The sequence below is a fragment of the Phocoena phocoena genome, chromosome 4 (genome assembly GCF_963924675.1).
Source record: "Phocoena phocoena chromosome 4, mPhoPho1.1, whole genome shotgun sequence".
Taxonomy (NCBI): Eukaryota; Metazoa; Chordata; class Mammalia; order Artiodactyla; family Phocoenidae; genus Phocoena; species Phocoena phocoena.
In genome coordinates, this window is record NC_089222.1 from 114201965 (window position 1) to 114216543 (window position 14579).

At 35.3% G+C, this 14579-nt stretch overlaps 1 protein-coding gene across 1 annotated transcript in view; it reads left to right on the forward strand.

The window, feature by feature from the left end:
* Positions 1-14579, forward strand: part of ROBO1 (roundabout guidance receptor 1) — a 946213-nt gene that overhangs the window by 631022 nt on the left and 300612 nt on the right. The gene's annotated exons all lie outside the window — the stretch shown is intronic.

The following is a 14579-nucleotide window of genomic DNA, read 5'->3' on the forward strand; positions in this document are numbered from 1 at the left end:
ATTTACACATAGTTGTTGAACTGTTTTACTTTTTAAAAAAAAGTTTTTAGTTAAAAAAAAATTTTATTTTTTATTGGACTAGAGTTGATTTACAGTGTTGTGTTACTTTCAGGTGTACAGCAAAGCAATTCAATTATGCATATACATGTATCTATTCTTTTTCAAATTCTTTTCCCATTTAGGTTATTACAGAGTATTGAGCAGAGTTCCCTGTGCTTTGTTTTACTTTTTGGAGCTGTTTTCTGTTGAACATGCTCACTGAAATGGATGTATTCGCCTCCTTTGTTCCTTTTAAATATATAGAAAATGAGGATGTTTACGGAAATATAATAGTGTAGGGTATTTTTCATTTGTCTTCATTAGGAGAAATACTTTCACCTGGTAGTGTAGGGTGTGGTTTTAAACTGTTTCTAATTCTCAGAAATACACTTTCGGTAAAGCTATATCCAAAGAAATGTATGTATATGCCTCATACTGTATTATCTTGGCTACACTGTAGTGCACCCTTGGAGGAAAACACATGGATGGAATCCTAAGGGAGTTGATGGTTCAGTTTATTTACACAAATACCAAAGGCTGCTCATTTGGAATTACCTCAATAAGGATTTAGTTGACTAATGATTAAGTTGTTATATATAGAGTCTAGATGTGTATTGTATTTGAATTAGAATTAGGCTTATTTTCAATAAACATTCAAGAGGTGGCCAGAAAATTTCATTCCTTTGAAAGAATCCTGCTGTGTATATGTATATGTGACAGAAATTGAGAATTGTATAGGGATTGGAGACACAAATGAAATTTAGATCTAATTCACTTTAAATTTTAATATCACTTTAAATTTAGCTGTCTATAATTATATATGAAACTGTATACATAACTATGTCTATATTTAATGTTTTCCAAGGTGATTGATATTTTACTACAATGTATGTTCAAAATTTTAATTATATAATCAGTTTTCATAATCTCTAACATTGTCTCCTGCATTCAACTAGAACATGAATATAAAGAACCACAGATAATTATGACATTATAGACATAGAAAGGAATTTAAAGATAGATTATTCCAACTCAATCATATTATTAATGTGAAATCATCTCCAGAGAATTTAGATGATTTGATCACACTCACAGAGCCACGTAATACTTACCTTGAGACAGAAGGCCAAAGATATCTGATACGAGCATAAAATTTAATTAGATAGAATAAAAAATTAAAGTAACCATTTAAACCTCTGTCAGAATTAGGCATTCACATTTTTAAAACATTTACTTGAAACCCAACTTTATATTTCTCTATTCACAGTTAACTGATAATTAACTTATTGTACTTTCTCTTATTGCCTTGATTTTCAGTGAAGGTCCTAGAGCTAAATCAGTGAGATGTATAAAAGCTATAATCACAGCAGAAAGATATTTTTCTTTTTCTTTTTGTTTTTTAAACTTTAAATGTAGCACAAGCAAAATAATTTTAAAGTTTCAACTTATTTATAAGACATATATATATATGTTTTGACAAAGTCATCTTTCAAAGTTGCGATACTAACACCTTTCTAATGCTTGGCACCGTTATACTTAAGAATTATTATTTTCTGTGAAGATAAATGTGAGTTAACATTTGAGAACAAATTTAGAGAATCAAGAAAGATGATGTAGATAACCTAGGCCAACTCCTGTGTGTGGTATGTAAGAAACTGAGGATGAGGAGGGAAAAACAGTGATTGTTTATTCTCTGGAATTAGAATTCTTTATAAGAAATGTGTACCAACAGAAATATCAAAGATCATCTCATGCTTCTTATTTTCTACTCTCCTTGTATTCTTATCATTGTCAGAATTTTTTTAAAAGTTTATAGACTTGAGTAGAGAGTCTAAATGCTTACCCTCTAGATCTTCCTTTTCAAAACACCTCTAGTTTTACCTCAGATGATCAAGATATCCTTAATGCATTGGGATTTAGAGACCTGTCTGTTTTAATCTGGCTTTTGTGCAGTTATTTTAAAAGACACCATTAGTTTCCAGTTAAGTTCTGTTTCTAACTTAGACATTCCATTACCTTGAGAGTCCATTATGGGAAAAGCTCTTGCAATCTCAGTCAACAAATATACGATCATGAAATTGAAACCAGACATAAGAGCATTATATAACTTTTACCAGTAAAATATTCAAATACATAGTCCCTTAATGCATAGTTCACAAATTTTAGTGGGATATTCCTGACACATTCCAAAATGTTGTCAAGCTCCAGAGAAAAAAAGGATATCATAATTTACTGAATAAAATTTAATAAAACTACTCTAGAAAATACTTTAAGATCATATTCAGTAACAATTCATATACTTGGGAAGGGAGAAGTATATAGATATTATATATTTATCAAATATAGTTTGCTGTTAATAAGAGTAGTTTGATAATAAGTATCACCTTTTTTTTTTATTATTATTATTATTTTTTTTTTGCGATACGCGGACCTCTCACTGTTGTGGCCTCTCCCGTCGCGGAGCACAGGCTCCTGACGCGCAGGCTCAGCGGCCATGGCTCACGGGCCCAGCCGCTCCACGGCATGTGGGATCTTCCCGGACCAGGGCACGAACCCATGTCCCCTGCATCGGCAGGCGGACTCTCAACCACTGCGCCACCAGGGAAGCCCAGGATCACCTTATTAGTGATTATAATTATTTGAAACCATGTGAAAAGTTCAAGTAGTGTTTGCTTCCAATAATTTTTATACTAGTTAAGTTGTAAAAATTAAAAGCATGTTTTTATTTAAAGAAATTGTGTTATTTGGTCACATAAGTTATTTGGGAAAAATTAAGTACTCTGCAGTTAAAATGGGTTTTTGTGTCTAAAAATTTCATGGTTCAGTGCACTACAAATAGATATATAGTAATTTAGTTCACATGTATTTCAGTTATTTATTTTAGCCAATGGTTACTGCTCATTCACCATTTTAAAATATGTTTGCATCCTAAAATCAAAACTAGCCTTTTGTATGTTACATAAATACAGGAGGGGAAAGAGGGCAGGGAAACATGGGTCATATTTGCTGTAGGTTAAATCTATAAAGTACTATTATAGCTTGGTTTTATTATTTCCTGGAGAATATTACTATTTTTTTGCATATTTTCTTAGTTTAGGTACCAGAAGTTCAGTAAGAGCTATTCTTATTCTTCCCAAAGGCTCAGCCACAGGAAGACAAAGATTTCATCTAATTTCTTAGTGACGCTATAGCCCAAAGTAATAGCATTAACAAAAGTGTCTTGAGGCAACGCTGGTTTCACAGCACAGTTGTTGGTAATGCTTTTAAAAACATTTATCTGTGTTTTATTTGCCTTTAAACCAAGTTTTACAGCTGTAACAACTGGATTTCTTGGTTCCTAACAGTTGTCAATCTCTCAAACAGTGGAGAAAAAAATGATATGGAACGTCATTTAAAACTTTTATTTTTGTATAGAAATGATAATATTCTTGTCTTTTGTGTTTTTAATATTTATTTAAATTTAAATAATATACCAAAAGGATTGCATTTATTGGTTATCTTTAGGATTATTTATTTTTGTTTTCATTTAAATCGCAATTATAACCAGGTTGGACCCAGTGAAAAGCACTGACCGATCTTTAGGTGCTGCTCTTTGCCATGTAGTAAAAGTTGTATTCTTGTTCTTGAAAACTCAGTTTTGATGCAATTAAGTTTATCTCACACAATTATAAAGTCTAAGAATCGGAATGCTAAGAAATATATGGTAGTCCTTACACCTAAAGTTTCCACCTTGAATTTTTGGAAGCTTATCTCTGTAAAGGAAACCAATTTTTAATCACAGATGCATTTTTTTAATTTGTTTTTTTAATTATTGTTTTTCTTTGCAAGCCAAGAATGATATATCTTGATGAGGACTTTAACTTGTAAATTTAGAATATATTGCTGTTTCTAAGACTTATGAAAATTCACTGTTTAACTCAGTTTCAAACCCAACTTTCTAAAATGGTGTTGCAAGTAGTATTTTTTTGTTTCGTATTAGCTCTATTTGAGAGTCTGCTAAATGTTTAGAAAAAATATTTTACGGGTCTGTTCTTCTATATTCGACATTACCAGTTAGTAAATTTAGAACTTTATTTTATGCCTGGCACAAATTGATAGCACAGTTCTTCAACACAACTTATATTTAATAAGTAACTCGAGCTTGGGTAATTGCATTGAATTTTAAGGAAAATTAATTTGAACCTTGAGCCTCATGCTTTCGATTACAGAACATGTCTCTCTACGTCATCTGCTAAGTAGTACATAGTCAGCATATGGCTATTTGTTTCCTATGTAAGCTGTTTTCTCCTGAGGAAGAGAAATTCCCTTCAGACTAGGCAGACATCTGCTGACTGTCTTAGCAGCAAAACACAGAACTATCTTTCCAGAAAAAAATAATTTTGTACAATTAATCAGAGATTAATCTTCCCAGATTTTATTAACCGGGGTGCTTTTTAATAGTAATTACTTTGAGGGAAAATGTTTATATTTTAAAGTAATATTTTCCCACTACTTTCAATACACTATGATCTTTCATTGTTATTAAACAATTCTCCTTATAAAGTGATTTAGAATTTGAATTATCTGATTTTCCTCCTTTGGATAAAATGAGAAAGTGTACTGACGTGTATGCTAAAGAGCCAGGTGTTGGCATAGTAGAATGTATTTCTAAAATCTGGAGCATTGAAGGTGAAAGGATGACTCCTGGCAGTAAAATGGTACCGATGAGCAGGTGAAAATAGAATATGCCATTATATTATAAAGTATCGATCGATTGATTGATTGATTGTACACACAATCAAGTTGACCTTTATATGTGTGCACACACATATATTGTTCCTTGAAAGACTTTTTATCTTTGAAATTGAGCTAGCTCTGTATTGCATCTTTGAAAATATTTGTTTCCTCTAATCTGCTTTATCTTTTAAAAAAACTTTGCCATTTTCCATGATTTGATGAGATTCTAAAACATTTATATATATATTATTTTGTTTTCAGTATTCAAATGAAGAATGTTAAAGATTCATTTAGTTTAATGATTTTAAAATATCTTTCTTCTTTGTTGCACACTTATATCCTAAAATGCAATGACTTTTTGTTGCAAAATTGATTCATGAGTAAATGAAATAGTGCATATAAAGTGTGTAGCACAGTGACTGGCACATAATTATAAATCATAAATCTAATTGTCGGTGCTGTTGGTTTCACTGCTTTCTTCTCTTTCCCTGTATTGTGGCCAGACACTAGGATTATTTATACAAAGGGGATCTGGATGCTTTTTATTTCAGAAATGGACTGACTTCATTTTGAATTTGAAGATATGTGTGTTAATATAGTAAAATTTAAATTAAATGTTTCAGTAAGTAAATTTTCTTAAATTAATTTCTGGTTAAGTACAGAGCATGTTAAGTATATTAAATTCCATCTTGAGTTGAAATTCCTGGTATGAGAAATTTACCCTTATCTTTAGATTCTCGTTGTTAATGTAAGGCATGCAAATAGTATTGACTTAAATCATTTTTGTCTTAGGGTCAAATGAAAAATTTCATTTTTGTAACTTTTACAGTTGGTATAACATTAAAATTTTCGTTTTGAATTCACATGTTTTTTCACTTAAGCAAAGAAGCAATATTGCTAAGTTCTGTGACATGATTATATTTACTAAAGACTTGAGTTTTTACCACCAGTTAGAATATAGTCTTTTGTTGTTGACAGTCTTTTTTTTTTTTTTTTGTGGTACGTGGGCCTCTCACTGTTGTGGCCTCTCCCGTTGCGGAGCACAGGCTCCGGACGCACAGGCTTAGCGACCATGGCTCACGGGCCCAGCCGCTCCACGGCATGTGGGATCTTCCCGGACCGGGGCACGAACCCATGTCCCCTGCATCGGCAGGCGGACTCTCAACCATGTGCCACCAGGGAAGCCCTGTTGCCAATCTTAGTTCAGGCTGCTTTAACAAGAATACCACGTACTGGGTGGCTTACATAACAAACTTTTATTTCTCATAGTTCTAGAGGCTTGGAAGTCAGAGGCCAGGGTACCAGCATGGTCAGGTTCTGGTGAGAGTTCTCTTCCTGGTTTCCTCACATGGTGAAGAGAAAGCTCTGGTCTCTATCCCTGTATAAAGACTCTAATTCCATCACAGGGGCTGCACCCCAGTGAACTCATTCCACCCTAATGACCTCCAAATACCATCACATTGGGGATAAAGATTTCAACATACAAATTTTTTTGGGGGGTGGCACAAACATTCCACCTATAGCTGTCTTTAAATAACAATTATTTGGAGATTTTTAAGTTAGATTTGTAGTTATTTTATCATCTTAAGTAACTGAGAAATAAAAATCAGAAAACCAGGTGGAAAAATCATGTAATCTCCGTGGTCCATCAGATCACTTGCTGCATCCAAATATTGGGTTTAAATTGTGTCATAAATTGAGGATAGAAACATTATGTCTTCAAGTAAATATAGTGTGAATTCTGTATTTGTTGAGAAAAGTAAGAGCAGTATCCTTTCTATACTACATTAAGAGAGGAGACAATTCTCATTTTCTTTGAAATAACATAAAAATTCTTTCTTCTTTTTTTTTTTGGTTTTATCTGTCCAAAGAGTATTTAGTATGAAATATAAAAGCAGAAACCCATATTCCATAACCCATGTGAGAGATGACAGTGACGATGGGCATAAAGAGAAAGTTTAAGTTTCAATGGGTATTTTAGTAGAAAAGGACGAAGTCGGCTGACCTTTTGAACGTGGGTGTTAAAGGAGGTGGCTGTGTCAGAGAATGTACTACTTACTCATAAATAACCAACAGGTGACATTCTATCTTAAAACTACTCTTAGTTAAACCAATTATGGGCTGTAGATATGTGTGCAGTTGATTTCTTAGGCAAACTTTTATTGTTTTTTCTTTGGCTCACACAACTGTCATTTATTAATCTTTAGCAAATTTGTAGAAAGATCTTAGAGTGGGAAATGTCATACATTTTCATTCCTTTGCTCCCAAACTCAGTTTAAGGAATATGATTAGTAAGCTTATGGAGATCATTTTAAAATAACTTATTGTATGTTATTTCTAAACACATGCATTATAGAACATACTTGCTCTTTTAAAATATATGTTCTTGTAATCTCATTTGCCCAGAGTTAACCACTGTTGAAAGTTGGGTGGATATCCTTCTAGATATCCTAACATCATTATATGTTCTCTAGGGAAAACTATTTACTATTCAATTAATATTCAGTCTTTTCTTGGTTGGTTAAAAAAAAAGAGAAGGCATTGGCTATGTTGGAACACATAGCTATGTCATAAAGACTAAATGGAAGAGTTTAGCTCTCTAGATTGGATGTTACAAAACAGGTTCCATCTGCTGGATATTACTACATACACCGTCCTGGACCAGATTCAATCCAGTAATCTTGGGGTTAAAGGTTATGTATTCCATTAGCAGTCTCATGAGCCACTCCTTTTATTTTCTCAAAAAGTAGATGGTGTCCATACATGCTGAAAAGTACTAAATGATTATTCCAACACTATTTGATGCTTAGATATAAAGTCCCTTGAGGCTTCCAGGAAATCAATTCAGTATTTAGTTATTTATGGGAAATTCTTGGCAGTGTCTCCTCATATCAACAATATTGCCTTTAAAAACTAATAACCATGGTTATCTCTTAAATCTTATCATCATATCACCCTTCCTTTTAATCCTCCTAATTTACTTGTGATTTAAATGCTAGACATCTTTCCCACATACAGAGACTAACTTGAGAATCATTTGTATTTATTTAAAAAGTTTTGCTTCAATGACAAGTTTAATAAAACATACCTAAACATTCTTAGTATAATTAATTTTAATTAATACAATATAAATTAACTTAAACCTTTCATTGATTATCAATTCAAGCTTTTTTGTCAGATTAGAATAAAGCCCCATTGAATGTTTTGAAGGCATAAAAGTTCTTTTCTTAGTTACACAATGTGGGCATTAAAAATGTTGTTTTTAAAAAGTCAGGCATTAAATCAAAATATGAAGAATAACGAAATATAGTTTATCCAAAAAATTGATATTTTTCCCTAAGTAGCTCTTTCCAGGCCTTTTGCTTAGTTTTAGCTATTCAGTGGTGAACAAAAAAGAAAATGGTTTCTGCCTTCATAGAGGTTATAAAATAGTGGGAAGAGGGGGTTGTGATGACAGAAAATAAGTAACTAACCATACAAATAACTTTATCCTTAAAATTGTGCCAAGTGCCAGGAAGGATTCGGGTTAAGCTGAGAGCAGAAATCCCCGTGGATATTACCAAGACACAAAGTAAAAGAAAAGGCGTTTCAGGCAAAAAGAATAGTACATGTAAAAGGCCATGAGAAATGATAGACTTGGGCATATTTGAGAAAATGAAAGATAGCTAGTATGGCATATGAGTAAGGGGAACAGCTAGAGAGATGGGTGGGGGCCAGGTCATGCAGGATCCTGTAACCGGGTTAGTGATGTTGGACTGTATGTTCAGTGCAATGAGAACCACAGCAAGTTTTCAGGCAATGATGGAGGTGACATGATCTGATTTATAGTCTAAAATGTCACTCGTGATACTTGCGTACTGAACGTTGGGAGAATGAATTACAGAATGATTGGGGGAGTCCAGTTAGGAAGCTATTGCAGTATTACAGGCAGGAGATGGTGCTAGTTGGAAATAGGTGTAGTAATGGAGATGAAGAGAAAAGTGAAGATTAGATTTGGAGATTGAAGACTTGGTTTAACTTTGGAGGGTGAGTCAGTAGAAGCTGAGATTTTGCAAGAGATGCAATCATTGCTGATGGTGAAGTCAAGGTCAAGTCTACGACCATGAAAGTGGAATTGAGAATTTGGATTAGGTGATGTTAGCTTTGAATGGCTGACAGTAGTTCAGTATGCTGCAGCCCATCACAGCCCCAAGAAATGGCACTTTCCTCTGTTTCCGCAGCCTGGAATGTGCTTCTCTTCCTGTTCCACCGGTCACTCTCTTTGTTTTTGTTTGTTTTTGCGGTACGCGGGCCTCTCACTGCCGTGACCTCTCCCGTTGCGGAGCACAGCCTCCGGACGCGCAGGCTCAGCGGCCATGGCTTACGCGCCTAGCCGCTCCGCGGCATGTGGGATCTTCCCGGACCGGGGCACGAACCCGTGTCCTCTGCATCGGCAGGCGGACTCTAAACCACTGCGCCAGCAGGGAAGCCCCCGGTCACTCTCTTATAATTGTCTCGAGTCACCTCCTCTGGAGCCATCTGTGACTCAAGTGCCTAGCACCATTCCTGGCCCATTGCAAGTGATGTGACCTAACATGTAAATTGGAAGTGTTTTATTCCATGTCTGAGGAGCATCATAAGGTATGAGAATGCCACTTGAAGGAGCTATCTCATTTCCACACAACCTGTTTGTAAAGGCAAGCAGGTCACGTGATCTCAAACACATTTGAAGGCACGGCTCTTAGAATGCAGTCTCGGTACTATTTCCCTGGGAGTTTTTCTTTCTTTCAAGATTTTGGAATATTTAATTGGCCCTTTTGCGCGATAACATTACTCAGGAAATTTAGTTGACTTCCACTAGTACAGAAAGTCAAATGAGTTCTTTTTAGGCTCTGATAAGTGTAGGACAGGCTCTCTCAGTGTACTGACCCCTTCTGAGTAGCATCAACCTGTGTTTATGAGTGTAATGACTGATAGAAAACAAAGGGGTTTAAACTTCCTGACTGATAAGGAAACAATTAGTATTGATGGTACCTGAACGGATTTTCTGAAGTTCCCTTGAGAAACTTTACATGTGCAAAACAGGACCTAACCATCTTTACTTTCTCTTTTTCTTTCTGGATAGGGGGGAAAAAATACACAAAATAAGTATTCTGTAAAGTAGAATTATTTGCATTCCTGTACTTTGCCGGTAATCTGTATATTATATGTAAAGCTGTTATCATAGTCCAATAGATTTATATTTAATGAAGCAAATTTGATGAGAAATCAAAGGAAAATTATAACATAGTAATATTTTACATTTCTCATTACAATCTTAGGCTTTCGTCTGTGGTTGATGAAATATATTTTTAGAAAAGCTTAATTAAAATAAGATGTAAAAAAAATAAAATAAAATAAGATGTAAAGACCAGTGGAAATCTAGGTGCTGCAGCAACTAGGCATGATATGGATAAGAAAGAGAAGAAGATAAGAAAGAGAAGAAACGTGTGGGGAGGCAAACTCAGATGTGGGAAGGATTGGGTCTACTACAGGCAGCAGCTGGAGGCTTCTACTCAAAATATGCTCCATGGACCAGCAGCATTGGCATCCTCTGGTAGCAAGTGAGAGATGCTGAATGTTGGGCCCCCCTCCTGACCACCTGAGTCAGACCCTGTATTTAAACAATATCTTAAGGTGGTTCATATGATTCACATGCAAATTCAAGTTTGAGAAGCCTAGTATACATTGTGGTGAACTGGAGTTCATAGACCCCTGCTCATGTCCCAGAGCCCCAAACACCTTTTGGGAATGCAAGGCCAATGTGGTTGATTTTTAAAAAGAGAAGCAGGTGAAGTATGATTTTAGGGGAACTATCCTGGGTTTCTAAACCAGTAAGAGTGGAGGCACAGAGTGGGGAGGGATATGTAAGAGACTGGTAGAGACAGCATTCAGGGGCAGAAATGGAGGGAGAGAAACACACAGAAAGAAAAGCAAAAGAGGGATACAGCGGGAAACATATCCAGAGTAACAGAGAAAGAGATTCAAGGAGAAGGGGGCGGAGAAAGAGAAAGAGACAGGGAAGGGAAGAGAGAGAGCATGCGCACTGGGGGGTGGCGGTGCAGCAGGTACTGGTATGGTAGGGGTAAGCTTGGGAGAGCACAAAAATACATTTGCCTGGATGAATAAGGAAAAAGATTGCTTCCTACATATGAATATGTACAGCGTGGAGTATTAATCAGAGAAGGGGATACTCAAACCTCTATTAATATCCATACCATCATTCATCAGGAAAAGTAATATGTGAAATGGATCTTAGATATTCTTAAGTAAATTCATGGAAGGCTATATTTGCTTCGCATAATCCAAAAGAGAAATGCTAGGTTTTTTAGTTTACTTTACATTTCTTAGAATGAAAACTGTGAAATAAAACAAAACTAGGTTTTATTAATAAGAATGGAACTGTGCTGGAAGGATCATTTGGAAATCATTTAATCTGTCCTTCTGACTTTTAGTTTAAATTACCTGAAGATCATTTGTTGTATTAAAAGAGGTTCGGAACAAAAGATTATTGAGCTTCCATCATCAATATCCCTTATATACATCAGCATATGTTAACACAAAGTTATTACTTTAATTTACTTAAATTCTGTACCGCAGCATGACTTTCTTTCATTTTACATGGTAAGTGATAACAGAAAAGCCATTTCTAAATTATAGCAGCTCTTATGTTTGAAGATCGTTATTAAGTGCGACCTAAATTTTAATAAAGTACATCTGATGTTTAATTTAGGTTTCTGAGTATAATGAAACAGTTTCTAATCGCAGTCTCTTAGTATCCAAAGTGGAAATTGTAGCTTTTGTAACATTTTAAGTTATGTCGTATTTAACCAGAGGTTTAAATTGAAGTTTTAATAGCGCTTATGACATTTTACACTTGTCAAGAGAAATAAAAATTTATGACCAAGGTATTTAGTATGCCTGAATGGGGACATTTTTAATCTTATCCAGTGAATGCTGAAGTAAAACTTAGAGTAAACCCAGAAAGTTAAGAAGAAAGTGGGAAAGGACATCCCTCACAAGGGATTTATATTCTGTCTCAATCTTTCCTTCTTCATCACCCTGTATCTCTTTACCAAATAATACTGTACTTTATCTAGACTGAGTCATATTAAGTTACCCTTTTATTAGATTCTTATATCGGTCAGACACTAGAAAGTGGATTAGGAGTCTGTGTTTGTAGAAGGACACTGGGAACATTTTGATCATACAGTTCAGCACTTGTCATCGTCACCCAAGTGACTTCCCTTAGTTCTAAAATAGAAGTGTAGGGACTTCCCTTCTGGCACAGTGGTTAAGAATCTGCCTGCCAATGCAGGGGACACGGGTTTGAGCCCTGGTCCGGGAAGATCCCACATGCCGCAGAGCAACTAAGCCTGGGTGCCGCAACTACTGAGCCTGCTCTCTAGAGCCCATGAGACGCAACTACTGAAGCCCTTGCGCCACAACTACTGAAGCCCGTGCGCCTAGAGCCCGTGCTCCGCAACAAGAGAAGCCACAACAATGAGAAGCCCATGCACCACAATGAAAAGTAGCCCCTACTCACTGCTCCTAGAAAAAGCCCGCACGCAGCAACAAAGACCCAATGCAGCCATAAATAAATAAATTTATATATATATATAAAAAGAAGTCTAGGGCAGGTTGCAACCTTGTTGAATCTTGCTTGAGGGATTTCTTGGAAAATATGATTATAACATATTTACCTTTGGGACTACTTCAGGAAAGAAAGCAGCAATGAACCAAAATTCCACAGGAACGGAGACAATGTTTTATGGCCAATGTTTTATGGCCAGACAATGTTTTCTGGCCAGTGGAGACAATGTTTTAAGTCCTGCTGATAATTACCTTTTCCTCCACTTCTCTCATCTTTTGTCAAAATCACCAAAACCTAAAACTTGAATAATAACCTCAGAATTATGTGGTTAGACTCCCCAGTATTTGTGGGCAATAAAGTCAATTCCTTACCACTTTTCTTTTTTTTCCTTCTTTTTAAGAAGTAATGACCACTTAGGTCTCTGTATGGTTTCCTGTGAAACAGGTTCTTTCTGGACTCTGTCAGTTATGATTCTTCAATCTCCTTCAAAATTTTGATCATCAACTTCAGGTGAATAACAATACCTATTCCAAGAGGAGTTTGTGTTCTTTTAATATAAGGGGTTCTCTTAAGCCATTAACCCCATGGCTCTTATCCATAGACTGCATTATGGAAACTGTTCATAGATACGGTTAATTCTGTCAAGGTGAAATAAATTTTGTTCCCAACAAACTCAGTAAGTGTTCATTTAGCATTGCTTTCTGCCCTTGGTGAAGTTACTTAGCCTTTCTATACTTTAATAAGAAGTGGGGATATTATTCTATTTACCTTATAGAGCTTTGGAGAGGATTAAGTAAGTTAACACGCATAATGTGCTTAGATCTGTGCCTGGCCAACAGTAAGCATTATATGAATGGTAGCTGTGGTTCTACGTGCTATTTGTTGTACTAGGCACATTATTAGGCTTACCTTTTCCATTCCTGTGGTCCCAAAGAATGTATCTCTTTATTTCAAGAAGGGGGATGCTGAAAACAAAATACCATATATTGTTACATTTAGAAAAAGCTTTCTGTTCCCAGAGGTAGGCATCTTCTTATACACAGGTGTATTTAAAATCCACATAAATATTTGTGAAATGATAAGTATTCTTCATATATCAGTATACAGTATGTCTTTTATGACAGTATATTTTTAAGGGTTTGGAAAACTGTTGTTATTGGCATGGTTAGCATTTAAATATTTTATTGTGGCCTTTCTCAAAATATGCTCCAGTGAATTTTTTTCTGTGAGCTGTTAAAAAAAATTTGGAAAATACATCTTTAAGTGTATTTTCTCTATAAGACTTTATAGCTTTTAATATATTAATGAATGATGTGAAACACCAGTAGGAGATCTAAATTATTATGATTCCCACACTTAAATGAACTGTCAGAATTTTTTTTTTCAGGAAAAAAAATGGTTTTCTCAGAAGACATTTTGGATAAACGGTAATATTTGGTACTTTGTGGGAGGACAAACAATTTCAAAAGTGTGTATCTCAGATTCAGGTGTGTGGTTATCTTCTTGGTTCTTTGTTTCAAGATCGTAGGAGTAAGAATATGATATACTATTGTTTCCATTTTGTGTCTGGGGATGTTTTCTTCTTCTACATCAGCATTTTGAAAACCATATAACAAGGATCCATTCAGTATTCCAAACATAGGCAATTTAAATATAGTGCTTTACCAAAACTTTGCAAAGAGGTGCAGAGCGCAGTGTGTGGCCTTCCTTACCCTTCTCTCTCACTAATATCCTGTTACTCTAAATAGCCTTGACCTCAGCTTTCTAAACTTTGCCTTCTATTATGGATGTAATTTACCTCTTGCAGCCATTTGACACAGTTGACCTTATTTGTGAAATATTCCCTTTCCCAGAATTTCATGGCACCCAGCTAGATCAGGATTGCATCCTACTGCATGTAACCACAGTCAGACAATTTAGCCAAATAGGTTTAAATTTGATTCTGGAGGAAGGATGTAGAGAGAAAGTATATCGGCTCCAAGAAGCCATTAAGAATCCAGCTCCCTTTGATTTTTTTCTGCTCTACCAACCTTAGTATGTGACTTTCTTTCTTGTGGTTGCAAGGTGACTGCTGCACCTCCCAGTGTCATATTTCTGTGCTGTTCTTGAGGGAGGAATGTGAAAAATCATCAGCCTATTGTTCTTTTAGAAAAATAATAAATTTCCTGGAAGTCCCACCCACTAGAATTTGATTACATCTTGTTGGCTAGGA